Source organism: Theropithecus gelada, chromosome 3, assembly GCF_003255815.1.
Source record: "Theropithecus gelada isolate Dixy chromosome 3, Tgel_1.0, whole genome shotgun sequence".
Lineage (NCBI taxonomy): Eukaryota > Metazoa > Chordata > Mammalia > Primates > Cercopithecidae > Theropithecus > Theropithecus gelada.
Window position 1 is genome coordinate 130,559,280 of NC_037670.1, and position 17,018 is coordinate 130,576,297.

At 42.2% G+C, this 17,018-nt stretch overlaps 1 non-coding gene across 1 annotated transcript; it reads left to right on the forward strand.

Moving 5' to 3' along the window:
* The first annotated feature begins 16,289 nt into the window (after window positions 1–16,289).
* Window positions 16,290–16,397, forward strand: LOC112621902. Its single transcript, XR_003118834.1, has one exon. It is a non-coding gene; the product is annotated as a U6 spliceosomal RNA (small nuclear RNA).
* The last annotated feature ends 621 nt before the right edge of the window (window positions 16,398–17,018 follow it).

Below are 17,018 nucleotides of genomic sequence, written 5' to 3' on the forward strand. Positions count from 1 at the left end.
AGTATAGTAACCCTAAGGTGGATTTTGGGTTCGTTCTAATGAGCACATCTGGAACCCTTGGGACAGTCTCATTCTGCTGCTTTATTTACAACCTCATAGGGAAGATTAAACAACTCTCAGCACAGATATGGACTCTAGAAGCAAGAGAAACTGGTGGAATTTGGGAGCAGACCAGAGAACAAATAGAATGATTTTTAGTTCTGAAAGTTTGGGATATCTTAAATAATCAAAGATTTGGGAGCCTATTATGTGCAAGGCACTAGAGAGGATAGAAAAGTTGTGAGCTATTAGTCTTTCACTCAGAGAGCTGAACACTGAGGTCAGGAGATGGTTAACAGAACAGGCCAAAAATATAAGACAGCATTGCCAATGGTGAATTATGCAGATTAAGTAGGGTTTTAGGAATTCAAGAAAGATTTGCTGCTAGCTGTTTGTGTATTTCCTGTATAGAATCTCATCCATACACTGAGGATGAATAAACATCACCAATGGGTTGAAAGAGGCAAGTCTTGCTTGACGAATGTATGTGCTCCCAAATAGCTTGGTAGTGAAGTGAACTTTTGATCATGGAATACTTTTTCCCAGTGATATTTTATAAAATTATAAATGTGTTTTCTGGAAGAAGGTAATGTTTACTCCAAGTCAAAAATCATGTCCTGAACTAGAGTCAACTTCTAAAAAGTCATATGCTTAAATGCCAAAACAGAGAGTAAATTTTTTAGGGTACAAAGTATTATTCAGAATAAGTTAAGAAATACAAGTACTTTCTTCTCAGAGTAACTCCCACACTCGAGGCGGGCCATTACAGTGGCTAAGAGCACAAATGTTGGAGCCAAACCTTCTTTTTTCTATCCCTGTTCTTCTACTTGTTAAGTGAGTGACCCTGGCTATGTACTTAACTTCTTGCTATCTTGTTTTGCTTTTTTTTTTTAGTTCAGATGTTAAATAATTCTTATTTCATAGGACTGGTATGAGTGCCAATGCAACACATACAGTCTATGTGTTTCAAGTGCTTTGCAGATAAAAAGACAGGGTATCTCTATTATTTGTTACTGTGTAACAAATCATTCTAACACTTAGTAACTTGAAACAAGAATCATCATTTATTATCTTTCATATTTTCTGGGGGTATGGAATTCAGGAGCAGCTTAGCTGGGTGATTCTGTTGAGATTTCCCAAGTTGCAGTCCGATGTCTGCTGGAGCTGAGGTCACCTGAAGGCATAACTGGGGCTGGAAGATCCACTTCCAAGGTGGCTCACTCACGTGGCAGGCAAGTTGGTGCTGGCTGTTGTCAGGAGGCCTCAGTTCACCTTCACATGTGCCTTTCTGTAGGATTGCTTGAGTGTCCTTACAACATGGCGGCCACCTTCCCTCTGGAGTGAGAGACCTAAGACACTGATGTGGAAGTGCAGTGCCTTTTATGACTTATCTTTGGAAATCATACACGATCGCTTCAGCTTTATTCCACTCTTATTTAATGTGAGAGAGGGCTACACAAGGGCATGATGCTATCAGTGGGGGTCATCTTGGAGACTGGCTACCATACCCTTCAAAAAGGCACTATGTCCTATTGTGTTACTGATACTAGGTACAGGAAACTAAAATACAGAATATTTTATTTACTTTGAGACAGGATCTCACTCTGTGGCTCAGGCTGGAGTGCAATGGTGCTCACTGCAGCCTTGACCTCCTGGGCTCAATTGATCCTCCCACCTCAGCCTCCCAAGTAGCTGGGACTACAGGTGTGCACCACCATGCCTGGATAATTACAGAATATTTAGAAATCACGCGGTCCATGTAGATACTCAGCTTTGTTTTCCTGAAGGAGTGATCTGTTAACATGACTTCATTGCTGTAAATCACATGTCACATGTTTTGGATTGGGTTCCCCTGAAAGCAGAACCTGAGACAATGACTTATTTGGGAAGTGGTCCCAGGAAGCAGGAGGATGGGAGTGGGTTCAGTGAGCAAGGAAGAAGGGAAAGCCAATATGAAGGTATGTTATGGAGGCTGCTGCTATAGCCACTTTGGACTTGATTCCTCTGGGACCTCCTAAGAAGGGGACTGAATGCCTCCCAGCATTATCTACTTGAAAGACGGGAGGCCAGGGCATTTATCCACTGACTCCCTCCTTCCACTGACTGAGGGCTTCCCTGGGGGGCGGTGGTGGTTAACTTCCCTTGCACTTATGATCTGTGCTCGTGCTCAGGCTGAGGGGCCCCATGGGACTGGAGAAGACTCAGACAAAAAGTAGAACTGTTGGCTGTTGCTGGAGGGAGGATCCTGTCAGCACAAGTGGGTCTGAGCTCTCACAGCTGTGGCAGAAATCAGAGGTGGGCTGAGGGATGTGATGTAGACACCAGAGACATTCGCTACATCAGGTTTGTAGGAGTTGGGGATTAGGTGGCTGTGATAGTTCAGCTCCTCCAAGAAGCAGAAGTTAAGACAGGAGTAGATATGTAATAACTGTTTTGGGGAATATGCCTCGAGGAAGAGGAGGAGGGAGCTGGAGGAGGCTGGGAGAGCTATCAGACTGATACAAGTCTGCCCCTGGGGTGGAGAGAGGGAAGGAGGAAAGGTTGGGTAGAAAGTCTTAGGTTGTGGTGCAGGTCTAGGAAAGGTTCAGCCAGGCTGCTGGTGAGGCCTCAAGCCAAAGTCCTCATTGGAAGAGTCCTAGTTTCACAGGCATGGACCTACCTTTGTGTCCCAGCCTGCATGAAGCATGGCCTCTGTGCAGAAAAACACAGTGGTGGATTCCGAACACCTCAGCTCAGCTGTCAGGCAGGTACTCTCCCTGCAGTCATTGATCTGAGAGGTCACATACAGTCTATTTTTGTGGCTGCCACAGGTAGTGTCATGCGTGGACAGCATGTGACAGCACAGGTAGTTGCAACAAAGCTTGTATTCGGGGGAAACCAGAGGTCATGCTGCGGATGTACTAAGATATCTCCTTCCTCCTTCTGTTTGCCACATTGTCTGAAATTCCACCATAAGGGAGCAAGCCCTTTGTTTAATTGTTGCCCTGCCTTCTGGCTCAATTCTGAAAGAAGTAACAGATTGAGTCAGTAACACTTTCAGATAAACACTTCATCTAAATTCTTTAATTCTATGACAGATGGAAGGGCTCTGGGACAACACTGAGGGCATGTGGAATTTGGGTGAGTAGCCTGTAAGGAAAAGGGCACAGATCTGAAGGACTGAGGGCCACACTGGGCATTCTTTCCAATTATGCCACGGCCTGCCTGCTGGAAGTGGAGCCAAACCAGCGTTCAGACTCTGTAGTCCATAGCAAGTGAAATGTCCTTCGAATGAAGTGTCTGTCCAGTACCACTTTTTTCTAAATCTGGAATATTTTGAGGGAGGGTGTATTTTTCTGAGTGGTTTGAAAAATTAAATGAATATTGCCTAGGCGGCTGGAATATTTGAGTGGTGAAGTGGGGTTGCGGGAGGAAACGATCCCAAGATGTTTCAGATGGCGATCCATGAGCCACTTGGACAAGAATCCCAAAAGCTTAAAAATATTCATTTCCTGTTCTACCCGACCCATGTCCCCTCACCCAAGATCAACTGACTCAGAACTTCTGGGGATGAGACCCAGGAATCATTAATTTTACAAGTGTTTCTGGTGATCCTTGTGAACACTAAAATTGGAGAACCACGGGTTCAAGACTAATTGTAGTGGGACAAAGGACATAATAGCTAGGGCAGTTTAGTTTCTCACACGTAATTGAGGTCTTTCTATATCTTATCTCCTGAACTGTAGAAACCAACTGCCCCCAACTTCCAGCTATGTCCTTGATATCCCAAGCTCAGTGTGTACATAGCCAAACACCGAGTCACTGACCCTGGTCCTTGCTAAGAGGCTTCTCCACCAGCCTTCCCCATTACAGTATTGACAGCTGCGTCCTTTCCCATTTGCTCAGACCAGGCTCATCTGCCCTTCACCCCACCCCTCCCGCTTCATAGCATCCAGTTAGCTCAGTTTCACAATACAGCCAGAATCATCTTATCATTTCTCTCCACCTCCACTGCTCCCTTCCTGTTCTGATTGCCATAATCACTCATCTGACTTTCGACAAGAGCCTTCTGACAGGTCTTCCTGCCTCAGTCTTTGCAGCTCACCCTGCCCCCACCTTGACCCTTGGCTCAAAACCACTCAGTGGCCCCCTACTTCTCTTCAAGTAGAAACCAAAGTCCTTACAGTGGCTTAATTAGGACACCAACTATCCCCTGACCTCATCTTCTATTCTCTCATTTCTTCTGCTCTAGCCATGCTGGCCTCCCTGCTATCCTGGAGTACATGAAGCATGGCCTTGCCCCAGGACCTTTGCATTGGCTGCCCTTTCTGCCTGTACCCCTCTTCCCTCAGATCTCTGGGTAGCTCTCTCCCTCACCTCCTTTGCTTAAGTGTTACCTTCTCTGTGAGGCCTGCTATGACCTCCCCTATTTAAAGTGCAACCCTTCCCGTTCTGAATTCCCTTTACCTGTCTTGATTTCTTTTGCATAGCACAGCGTATTCTAATATGCTGTATAACTTACTTATTATGTTTATTTCCTACCTCTCCCCAACAGAAGGTGAGCTCTAAATCGGCAGGGATTTTTGTTTGTTTTATTCACTGCTGGACCCCAGGGTCTGGAACAGTGCCTGGCATATGGAAGATACTCAGTAAATGTTTGCTAAATGAGTGACTGAATTTGCATAGAGTGGAATGAGAGGAAGCATGTGTTTCTATGGAATGATTCCTTATAGAGAATTTGCCATATCCAGATCGAAAGAGACCTGTGAGTTTAGGTCATCCACAGAAAGATGCAAATCACATTGGAAGAGTGAGCAATAAACTTTCATTCAGTGTTTACTGTGTGCTAGAAACCACGCTAAGCATTTTCACCAGCATTATCTCTTTAAATCATTCCAACAACCAACCCTATGATGGGGGTCTACCAGTCTTATTTTACAAATGGGAAAGTTGAGGCCCACAGAGATTAAGGAACTTGCCCAGGGTTGCACAGCTAAGTGTCAGACTCAGAATGTGACCTAATGCTGTGAGTCCAAAGTCTGAGTAGACTGCTGCTTCAGAGTGTGGCCCTTCCTAGTGATACTTCTGTTTAAGTGTCTGTTTACTTAACCTCTGCTGAGCCCTTTAAAAATCAAAGTTTATAAGCTTAAAGCTGTGGCTCATACACTTTGTGCTTAAAAATGTTTATTTTGATTATGCTAATATTGCTTCATTGTTTAGCTGAGTTTCTGTGACACTTGTAGGAACATGTGCTCTCACCTCTGTGTACTTTTTTGAGACAGGATCTGGCTCTGTCGCTCAGGCTGGGGTGCAGCGGTGTGAACACAGCTCAGTGCAACCAGGCTCAAGTGATCCTCCCAACTCAGCCTCCCAAGTAGCTGGGACTACAGGCGCATGCCACCATGCCCGGCTAATTTTTTGTATTTTTTTTTTTTTTTTGTAGAGATGGGATTTTACCATGTTCCCAAGGCTGGTCTTGAACTCCTGAGCTAAAGCAATCTGCCCGTCTTGGCCTCTCAAAATGCTGGGATTACAGGTGTGAGCCACCATGCCTGGCCCTGTGCATTTCTGAGCTTTTTAGAATCTGCTGCTCTGCTGGCTTTACAAGTTCTTATGGTTGGTGAAAGGAATCCATAACTTCAGAGACTCCCTTTCTTCTTCCAGTGGACTTTTAGAACTCTTCAGAGGTCCCTCTGAAGACATATTCAGCACAGACCATCTTATAGTACTATCCTATTTCGTTCAAGTCAACAGATTTCTTGAGAAGTTCAAGAAGCTAGGCTGCTAGGCTCTGAGGACACGAGATGATAAATGCATGGTCCTTGCCTACCTGGGCTCTCAGTGGAGCCAGGAAGAATGACAGAAAACACTATAGCCACGAAGGACCAGAGACAGCATCTCCATGGCACAGAACCAAAGCTGGCTGCAGCAGGAGGTGGGATGAGTCTGCCCAAAGTGAGGGGAAAGGGGATAGATTGACAGCAGGAGGTGATGTCCAGGTAGGCTTCAGGCTGTGCAAGAGTTGGGAAGTGGGGAAGGGAAAAGCCATTCTAGCAGCAAAGAGGGCCCCAGCGACAGGCAAAGTGCAGTAATGTGGTGTGTTTGGGGGGACTCTACTTGAACTTGATGTGGGGTGGGGAGTGCTGAGAGTAAAGGGTGGGAATGAAATGATGGGATTCCAATTGTGCAGAGCTGGGGATGAAGAGGTGAGGAATCTATAACCCTTGTGGGAGGGTTTTGAAGAAGGTGGATTCTTGACCTACTTGAGATTATGGTTCTGCAATAGGGTGAGGGGCGGGCAGGACTCATGGCCCACTGTGTCATTTAATCCCCTTTGCTGGAGAGAAACCTCTGTCTAGAGTAGATCATTTCTTACAGACTTTCCTGTGCCCTGAACTGCTTTGCTTAGAGTAGATACTCGGTACGTACATCGTGAATAAATGTGTGTTGACCCCCTCCCAGTTTATTTCTGTCATTTTATTTTTTTAATGGAGATTCTCTTTTAAGAGCAATTGGGGATGGATTCAGACATCAGGAGATCTGCTCTCACACTGACTGCAGATTGTCAGGTAGTTGTGGGCAGCAGTTACAGAAGTTGTGGGCAGTAACTCTTCAGTTACTTTGCACACTAATTTGCTCATTGTAAGATGGAAAACTTCCCCCTCTTTCTCTTTCCTGGATTAAAAAAATTTTTTTTTGAGACAGAGTCTCACTCTGTCACCCAGGCTGGAGTGCAGTGGCACTATCACAGCTCACTGTAGCCTCAACCTCCTGGGCTCAAGTAATCCTCCCATCTCAGCCACTCAAGTAGCTGGGACTATAGGTGTGTGCCACTAAGCCTGGCTAATTTTTAAAATTTTTGTAGAGATGGGGTCTCACTATGTTCCTCAGGCTGGTCTTGACCTCCTGGGCCCAAGTCATCTTCCTGCCTCAGCCTCCAAAATGCTGAGATTACAGGTGCGAGCCACTGCACCCAGACCCTCTTTCTAAGCTGGATTTTATCAAAATATTTGACTGCTCTGAGACTATTCCTTGTCAGAACAAATGCATTTTGTATGGGACTAAATTATGGGACATTGTGGGAGTGGATTCACATAGGCCAAAGTGACCAGATGTTTGGGTAACCAATATTACTGCTTGCATAGAGGCAAAGGAGATAAGGCAACCGATGGATTTGCCTGCATCCTGGATCTCTTTTAATTTTCTCAGCCATAAATCAATTCATAAATTCAAATAGAAAAAATATATGATCTCTAAAACACCATGGGGAAAATAAAACCAAAAATCCACCAACAATTTTGAGTAATGAAAATAATTAGTATTTTTTTTGTTTAACTTAACTACAATCTTTAGTAGAACTGTGAATACTTGCCTGCCACATTCTTTTGACAAGTTTATGGGTTTATTTTCAGAGAGGAAAAGTGAGATAGAGAAAAAATGGAGAGAGAAAGAGGAGAAAGGGGGAGAGGGAAGAGAGAAAGACCTTCAGATATTTAGCTACTTGTATGCATTAGAGAATCCCTTGAGACACAGAACTAAAATTAGCTAGAAGCAAATACCCACTAAATGCCAAAGCATACTCCATGGCCCAGAAGACTTGTCTGGTGCTTAGAGGTAAAGTTTGGTCTATTTGTCCCTATGCTGAAGGCTAGTCTATGTCCCTGTTCTCTTGACATCATGTTCCCATAGCATGTACACAAATTAACTGATGATTGTGGTGGAATTCTGTCCTTCTATATCCAGCCTCAATCTGAGAGATTCTTAAAGATTCTTATCTTAAATGTATTCCAAAATAAAATTCCAAATCCACTCTAGTCAATGGAGAAATTACTTTGTAGGTCTATGTTATTCTCTATTTATATTTCTTATATGAAGTCCTCATTTTTCTTCAGGGAAAATGAAGTCTTACATTTTTGTATTGCTTTATAATTTACAAAGTGCTTATCATCCATGACTCCATGGAAATGTTACTATGCTGTGAGGAAGGATATTTTTATCCCATTTCACAGTGAAGAAACTCGAGCTTCTGATATTTTCCTGAAGTCTCCTGGCTAGCACTCAGCAGAGTCATGTCCGGTATCTTTATATATGAACTCCTAGACCAGGATTTGTACCATAAAAAGTACTGACTATTAAACTGCAGTAAACCTGCAAATCTTAGTAGGGGAATCAGTTATGTTCTAACTACCTGTTTAAAGCAGAAATTAAAATAAAAAGTACACATTCAAATAAAAAAGCAGCTAATTATTGAACACTTACTGTGTGTTAGTAGGACTAGGAATTTAAAAGGTTTATTATCTCTAATTCTCCTGACAACCCTAGGAGGTATGGCACTGTGGTCATGTCCGTTTTTCTAGATAAGGAAAGGGCTTATGAAAGTTAAGAAAATGTCAAAGGTCACACAGCTAGTAAACAGCAGAACTGTGAATCCAAGTTGGTTAGATGCCAGAGCTAAGGGATTAACCACTCTTGTGATCGTCAAGGAAAGTCCATCAAAGGTTGTTTTTTCTTTTACATGACAGAGCAACAGCAACTAAATATTTATTGAGTGCTTCCTCTATGCAGACATAGTGCTATATGTTTTACATGTGATTTCTCATTCACTCCTTACAACAAATCTATAAAGGAGGAATAATGAATTGCTCCCATTTTATAGTTGGTACAACTGAGGCACAGAGGGGTGAAGTATCATGCCCAAGTTCACAAGGCTAGTAAGTAGCAGAGCTGGGATCTGAACCCAAATAATGGTTCTCTCAGGATCTGGGTGTTTCCTGTGTATCCAATGCCACAAAACAGTCTTCTCTTGCTCTGTTGTGGTCAAAGTCTTGGAAAGTGTGGGATTGTTCATGATGCTTAGGGCTCCTTGGGCATGTCAGGGAGCATCGTCATGCCTTCTTGGATAAGCTGGTAATAAGCAAAATTTTCCTATGTGGAAAGGAAGAATTTAATAGGAACTTTCTACAAGCACTTTGTTATGGAGAGTCTATCTGGAAATACCCACATTGTTGAGACTGAGCTATAAATATGCTTCAAAGATTTTCACTCTTAAGGCAGGAGTTGGACAAGTTAGAAGTTTACTTCTATGAGTCTGAAGAAAGAACAAGGTTAGGTAAAGTAGCTATTAATAACAGTTGACAAAAAGAAAAAAAAAAAGTCTGGGACTGATTATCATAGTCTCTTAAACCAGATTATCAGGCTGCCACTTGCTACTTATTTCTTTTATATTATTATTGAATTCGGGTTCACAGAATTACACTGATCATTACCCTTGACTTATAATATATTGTCTACACTGGTCTTTGCAACTTGTTTATGGTGATTATTGTTTTAAATCCTATTTTAAAGCATAGTTGAGAACCGATTCTAATATATGCTTCTGGGTACTCTGGACCCAGAGCTACAGCACTGACATGTGGTTTGTTTGTGGAATATTGACCCACATTCCAGACATAAACCCTAGGAGGAGTGACTGTAGTCAGTCCTGCAACCCAGAACATGGTGGCAAATAACCCTGCCACAGACATGAAGTCTCTCTCCTTTCCACCAGGGTTTCAGGGCAGAGTCAGCTGTGGGCTTGGTGAGGACATAGTATTTATGACATACTCTCCAAATACCAAGGAGATAAAACAAATAAGTGGCATTTTCCAGGAAAACTGAGGCAATGTTTCCAGTGCCCTGAAAATCCTCAGAATCATCTCTCTGCCATTTGAAAATGTTGCTCATGCCCTCAACAGTTTTTCTTGGGAAGGCCAGCTTGGGTGAGGGCAGCAGAGCTGCTTCTCATGGGAAGTCTTGTGGAAGCTGCGTCTTGCCCATGGTCTGGTTAGAGATTCTGCCTCCAATTCTTAAGAGTCATTCATAGGGAGAAGGTGAGGTTGCCTTGGATAGAAATCTCTTCCCAAACCACCTATCTGGCAAAAATTTTCATATTAATCTTTTTCTTCCTCATCACAACTTCTCTCTGCTTCTATGGAAAACATTTGTTCCAACTTTCCTACCCCTAGTCAAAGTGGATTTTAATTCCGAAACTAAAGTGAGACCAGGCATTTTGTTTCTAGTGGATGAGGTCATTGTGACCACTCCTCTTCCAAGGGCGTTTGGCTTAGTTTTCTTTTTTGGTTATTTGTCTCTAATTTGGCAGCATGTTACAGTGGCTGCCATCACATTGAACAGTTTCAGGTTTCAACTCGAACATTTGCTAGTGTATTTTTTAAAACCTTGGACAACATATTTAACTTTGCTAAATTTTAGTCTTCATCTGTGAGATAATGGCAAGTACCTCATAAAGCTGTTATGATAATTCAGATACCCTTTGTAAGACATTTAGCACAGCACTGGGCACATAGTGTATGCTCAGTAAATGTTACTGATATTATTGCGAAATGTGTTAATATACTTGTAGTTTTATTTCTTCTCTGTGGATGCCCTGAAGTAGCCCTTCTGGGTCCAAGAGAATGTGTGCTATATACTTTAATATGTGGTGCCAGATTATTATCAAAAAGTTTGCAATAATTTAGTCTTATTATTAATGAACAAGTATAGCTATCTTCCTCAAACTTTACCAACCTTACCAGGAAATTAAGAATCATCTCAATTTTGGCTGATATGATGGGCAGAAATGATTTCTCTTCTTTTTAAATTTGCCTTTTCCTGGGATCTAATGAGATTAAACATCAATACATAGATTGTTGGCCATTTTCAGATTCTCTTCTACAGCTGAACAGGCCAGGCCTCTTCATAGTCTTTGTCTATGGGATTTTATAAATATTGCTATTTTAAGTACTACCAATTTATAACAGCTCTCTGTGAGTTAAGGATATATGTTGAAAATATATTTTCTCTCATTTTCCTGTTTTGTAATCTTTTGCTATGCTGACATTTATATTTTTCGTATAGACTGATAATAACCATTTTTCTTTTATGTATTCTGTTATTCATCAAACACTATTGTATGCCCAGTATATTTTCAAAACTGTATAAGACAAAGGTGTTGTTTTTTTGGTTGCGAAAGTAGTTTGCCATTTTTATAGCATATTTTTCTTTATATATCAGCTTTTCCCTAATTATTTAATTTGAAGAATTAACCTGAGAGTAGACTTAGGTGTAAAGTTTTGTTCTCATTTTCATTCTCTTTTTCTCTCAAAAGGAAAAAAAGAGAACTTTTTAAAACATGTATTGTGGCTTCTGATTTTGATTATACGATCATCTAAGGATTAGTATTGGAAACTTAAACTTATGGATATTAAGAAGTATAAACTAAAAAATACTCCAGTCTCAAAACCTTATATTTTTGTAATTTATTTGAAGAGTTTCTTAATAACTAATAGCTCTTATTTTGAAGAAATATATTTATAAAATTCAGCAATTTCTTCACTTTCATTTCATTTTTTTCCCCTGTCAAATCCAAGTCAAATTAAGTAGAATAATTTTTAAAAGAGTAGTTACAGATGCTGTCTCTGGGTAGTAGAATTGGAATGATTCGAATATATTTATGTGTGTGTATCATACATACTGTTGATCCTTGAACAATGCAGGGGCTAGGGTTGCTGATCTCCTGCACAGTCAAAAATCTGTGTATAACTTTTGATTCTGCAAAAATGTAGCTACTAATAGCCTACTATTAACTGGAAGCCTTACATAAACAGTTAACACATATTTTGTATGTTATATATATTATATACTATATTCTTACAATAAAGTAATCTAGAGAGCAGAAAATATTAAGAAATCATAAGGAAGAGGAAATAGATTCACTATTCATTAAGTGGAAGTGGATCATTATAAAGGTCTTGATCCTTGTCGTCTTCTCATTGAGTCTTGCTTTCTCAGGGGCAGTAGAGGTGTAAGAGGTGGAGAAGGTGGGAGGGGAGGCAGGAGAGGCAAGCACACTTGGTATAATTTTATGGAAATACATGGTAATTTCTGTTTGACTTTTTGCTTTCTCATTTCTCTAAAAATGTTTCCATATAGTACCGATCCTTCTTCCACTGTTTGCTTTAGTTTCAGTGCCTGTATCATAGAAAGGTCTGTGTTATAAAAGAAATTAAAAGCAGTCTTGAATAATTGGAATGTTTCTGCTGTATTGTCTAATGTCAATTTGTTTCCTGGCACTGCTTCTTCTACACTGTCTTCCTCATTGTCTGGCACTGGTTCAGAAACACTCATCTCCATCATGTTGTCTTCTGTTAATTCCTGTAGCATGGTGTCTGTTAGCTCTTAAATTTCTCCAAGATCTATATCTTGAAACGCTTCACCCTCCACCTATTTTTTTTTTCCTTTGGCCATTTCCACAATCTCTTTCATGATTTCCTTGATTGGTGCTCTTGTCAATCTTGTGAAGTCATGCACAACATCTGGACACAGTTTCTTTTCCAGCAGGAATTTATTGTTTCAGGCTTGATGGCTTCCATGGCTTTTTCTGTGACAACAATGGTATCTTCAGTGGTGTAATCCTTGCAGACTTTGTGATGTTCTCTCTATTGGGGTTCTCTTCCATAGCACTGACAGATCTTTCCCATAGGGTAGTGTGTGTAAAGAGCTTTAAGGGTCCTTATGACCCTGGGTCTAGAGGCTGAATTAGAGATGTTGTGTTTAGTCACAAATGGACTACTTCAATGCGCTTGGTGTTGAACTCATGGGGTTCTGGGTGGTCAGTGGCATTGTCCAATATCAAAAGAACTTTAAGAGGCAGTCCCTTACAGGTAGGGTACTTCCTGACTTCAGGGACAAAGCATAGATGAAACCAGTCCAGAAGAACGGTTCTTGTCCAGGCCGCCTTGTCGTATATCCAAAAGGCTGGCAGCTGCTGTTTCTCTTTTCCCTCCAAGCTTCAGGGTTAGCAGCTTTATAGGTAAGGGCAGTTCTGTTTATTAACCCTACTGGTGGATGCAGTTCATCTGCAAGTTTTTTCAAATGGTCACAAACCTCTACAATTTTTCCCATATATTTATTGAAAAAAATTTGGGTCTAAAAGTGGAGCCATGCAGTTCAAACCCATATTGTTCAAGAGTCCACTGTTTATGATTTTCTTACTTTTCTACCAAGAATATGTACTGCTTTCATAATTGGATAAAGGACCATACAATTTAAAAAGGAAAAGAGAAAAAGTCCTTTTTAATGCCCTCACCTTCCACTAATCGTTCCCCTCACGTTTGCAAACTCATTTTTTAAAGGAACTCCCCTTTTCAGGGATAGCATGCATAGCTTTGCATGTTGGGTGCTCCTGTCTACAAGATTTTTAGTTTCTTTAAGTCAGGGCCTGGGTCTCTACATCATTTCCATTATTCTGGTCCAAATCGGCCCAGCCTCCAGCTTCCCCTGCCGGGAGGGAGTCCTGAGCAAATGCAGAGCCTCTTGTTCCTGGCACCCTGTCATAGGTGTCCTGCAGCAGGTGAGGGAGAGGGGTGAGTCGCAGGTTCAGCCTTGGGGAAGTGTGGTGATGAGAACCCGCATTGCAGGAGCTTAAAGTTCTCTAAAGCAGCTCTTAGATTTTTGAAGTTGCATCCAGTATAAATGAAAAGCTTGAATGCTTACTTAAGTGTTGGATCAGTGCAATAAACAAAATGATCAAATGGCAGGAATAGACTAACCTCGCAGTCTCTTCCCATCAACAGTATTTGTGGGAACAAAGTCATTTTTGGAGAGCAGATGAAATAATTTATTGGTAGAGGTTTGGGACATTGTCACAAGGGACCGAAAGGATAACACACATAGGAACCTTTCAAATGCTGATGTTATCGGAAAAAAAAGCCTTTCATTGAAAGGAGAGCTGTTCATAATTTGATTCCTCCCCCATGAACCTCAGATCCTTCTTACAGCCATGCTTTCCCGCAGAGGAGGAAAACCCTGAAAGAGAGAATGAGTGCAGAAAGTGGGAAAGCAGGAAATGGGGCCCGAGGAGCCTGAGATGAGGGTGAAACCTTGAGAGGCAAGAAATGCTTCAACCGTACAATGAGTCATGCAGAGTGAAATGAGGTCTGGGCTTCAGTTTCCTTTCTTTGCTCCCAAATCTTGGCATTATCTTGATTTTTGTCTTTAGATTCTGCTTGTAGTATCTTTATTCCAAAGAGGGAAGGCTGTTTCTGACATCTTCACAGGCCTTAGCATGCTCACTGTTGGAAGGCAAACACATTAGAGTACACTTACATCCCCAATTAAATATAACTAAATATTTGATGAGATATTATGTTGAACCATGTGAAATTGCTATTTATAAACGTCAAAAATGGTCAGATATTAGCAGTTTCATACTGTTCAATCTAATGACTTTTTTTTTTCTTTTTTTGAGGTAGGGTCTCACTGGCACCCAGGCTGGGGTGCAATGGTGCTATCCTGGCTCACTGCAGCCTTGGCCTCCTGGGCTCAAGCAATGCTCCCACCTCAGCCTCCCAAGTAGCTAGGACTACAGGCACGTGCTACCACACCCAGCTAATTTTTTAAAACGTTTTGTGGAGGGTCGGGGCTGAGGTCTCGCTGTTTTGCCCAGCCTTGTTTTGAACTGGCTTCAAGCAGTCCTTCTGCTTACTGGCCTCCCAAAGTGTTGGGATTACAGGTATGAGCCCCTGCACCCAGCCCTAGTAACTTTACTTTTGAAATTATTTAACTGTAAGTGCTGCATTTAATTTACAATTCGCTATTATTTGTCAGCATCCATTACATATGGGCTGGAATTTACATGAACTGAGAAATTCTAACCTGCAGATAGTGATTAGAGGTAATGACATTTTAAATGTTGATGAATACTAAATTTAACAATTAATGGAGTTCACATAATGTGGCATCTGTAAACATTCCATTAAACATTTGTTCACTGGAGCCTCATAATTGTTTTTTTATTTTGGAGCTGTTGTAGGTTGGCTTCCTAAGGAGCAGTTTCTGATGGAGAGATTAATGCGCCGGAGATTTATTAGGGGAGCTACCAGGGTAAGCACCTGTGGGGAAGGAAAGTAAGCCAAATTGTACAGAGGGAGGAGCTGGGCCACCGTGCATTCATGACTGGCCTCTGCAGCTCCATGGAGAGCTTGGAGCTAGGATGGCCCTTCCTGTCATGAGACCGGGCTGCTCTGGAAAGGGGGCATAACCCCAGGCAGGGCGGCTGTCTGCAGGTGGGGGCAGTTCCAGAGCGGGCCAGCAGTTGAGCAGTGTTAGCCAGCATTCCCAGCAGCTTGGGGGACAGGTTCTACAGTCCTGCTGGGGAGTTGGGTGGCAAAGCAGAGCAACCACGACAGCTGCCTACTTTTTTTTTTTTTTTTAAAGGTTTTTATTAATCCCCTAGCACTGGCTCTGAAGGACCCAGGGGATCAATGGGCTCTGTTGGGAAGTGCTGACAGTGCTTGAGGCATTAGTTAGGGAGAGAAAGGCTTTTAAGTATATGTAAGAGGAAATAGGACGATTTTGGGCAGGGGGAGATTTGTCAGTAGATGTCAAGGTAGAGAGCCCTGGATAAGAGTCAGGAATCTTACCTGGGTCTCTAGGTCCTACCGGGCTCAAGCTGCAACCCTGACTGGACCCTCGGTGGCCTCCCCTGTGAACCCAAAGGACGAGGCAAGACCTGGTGACTCCCATCTCTCCTCCTGGCCCTGGCATGCGGGAGCTCTCTGAGTCTCATCTTTTATTTTGCTTTGTTTTTCCAGGACTGAGTCTCTGTTGCCCAGGCTGGAGTGCAGTGGTGTGATCTAGGCTTACTGTAGCCTCTGCCTCCTGGGTTCAAGCGATTCTCTGCCTCAGCCTCCCAAGTAGCTGGGACTACAGGGGCACACCACCGCGCTTGGCTAATTTTTGTACTTTTTTAGTAGAGTTGGGATTTCACTATACTGGCCAGGCTGATCTCAAACTCCTGACCTCAAGTGATCCTCCCACCTCCGCCTCCCCAAGTGCTGAGATTACAGGTGTGAGCCACCATGCCCAGCCCTGAGTCTTGTCTTGATGGCTTCAGTGTGGAGCAAATCACAGTTCCTAACTCACCATTTGAAGGGCTAAGAAACTCCAAAATGATTCAGATTTCAATTAGGGAGTTTGTGAACCTTCTCCCATCTCCTTGCTCTGACTCCTGGGTTGTTGGTGGGGGCAGAAAGCAGAGATAAGATCCAAGCCAGGACACTTGATAAAGAGTCATGCCTATTTCTCCTTCCTCTCCCTCATGATCCTGAGCAGGTACAGGTATGACTGGGACACTCCAATTCATTACTGAGCTGCAGGCAGCAGATCACAGAAGGAAAGCAAGAGAAGGGGGAGGGGAGCCAAGAGTTAGAAAACCAGTGACTTAAACACAAGGGCCCCTTGCTTTACGACACATATACCAAAATTGCAATGAGACTGAGAAATGAGCTTGGCGCCTGAGCAAAGAGGACACGAAAATTCATGAAGCATTTCATATTTTTTCAGGGGCTGGTTAAAAAAAGTTCTGGAGATAGATAGTGATGAGGGCTGAACAACAATGTGAATGTACTTAATGCCACTGAACTGTACAGTTAAAAATGACTAAAATGGTAAATTTTGTTATATTTTACCATAATTTTTATAAACAAATCAACATGACCCTGAGAGATAAAGGCTATATAAAGACATCATAAAGAGCAGCAAGCTATGAAGCGAAAAATCACACAATTAGATTAATGATGTCAATTACAGCCAAAAGAAAAGCAAGTCTTGAAACCCCTATGCAAGCCCTCAGTCATTGCATATACCATGATATAAGTTCAGAGTATTAGAATGAACAGGATCAACGTCCTCTGGGTTCAAAGCCCAACTCTGACACTTAATAGCTGTGTGACCTTGGACAAGACACCTAACCTCTCTGAGCCTGTTTCCTTATGTATAAAATGAAAATGACATCAGACTCATGTATCTATTAGGAGAATCAAACAAGGTATTACAGGCAAGGCATTTAACATAGTCCCTGGTAGCTAGTAGACAGTCATTAAATGTGTTTTCTTTCTTTTTCTACAACACACAAATGCAGTGGGTTGTGGGACACATGAACTAACTTGACAAATAGTGAG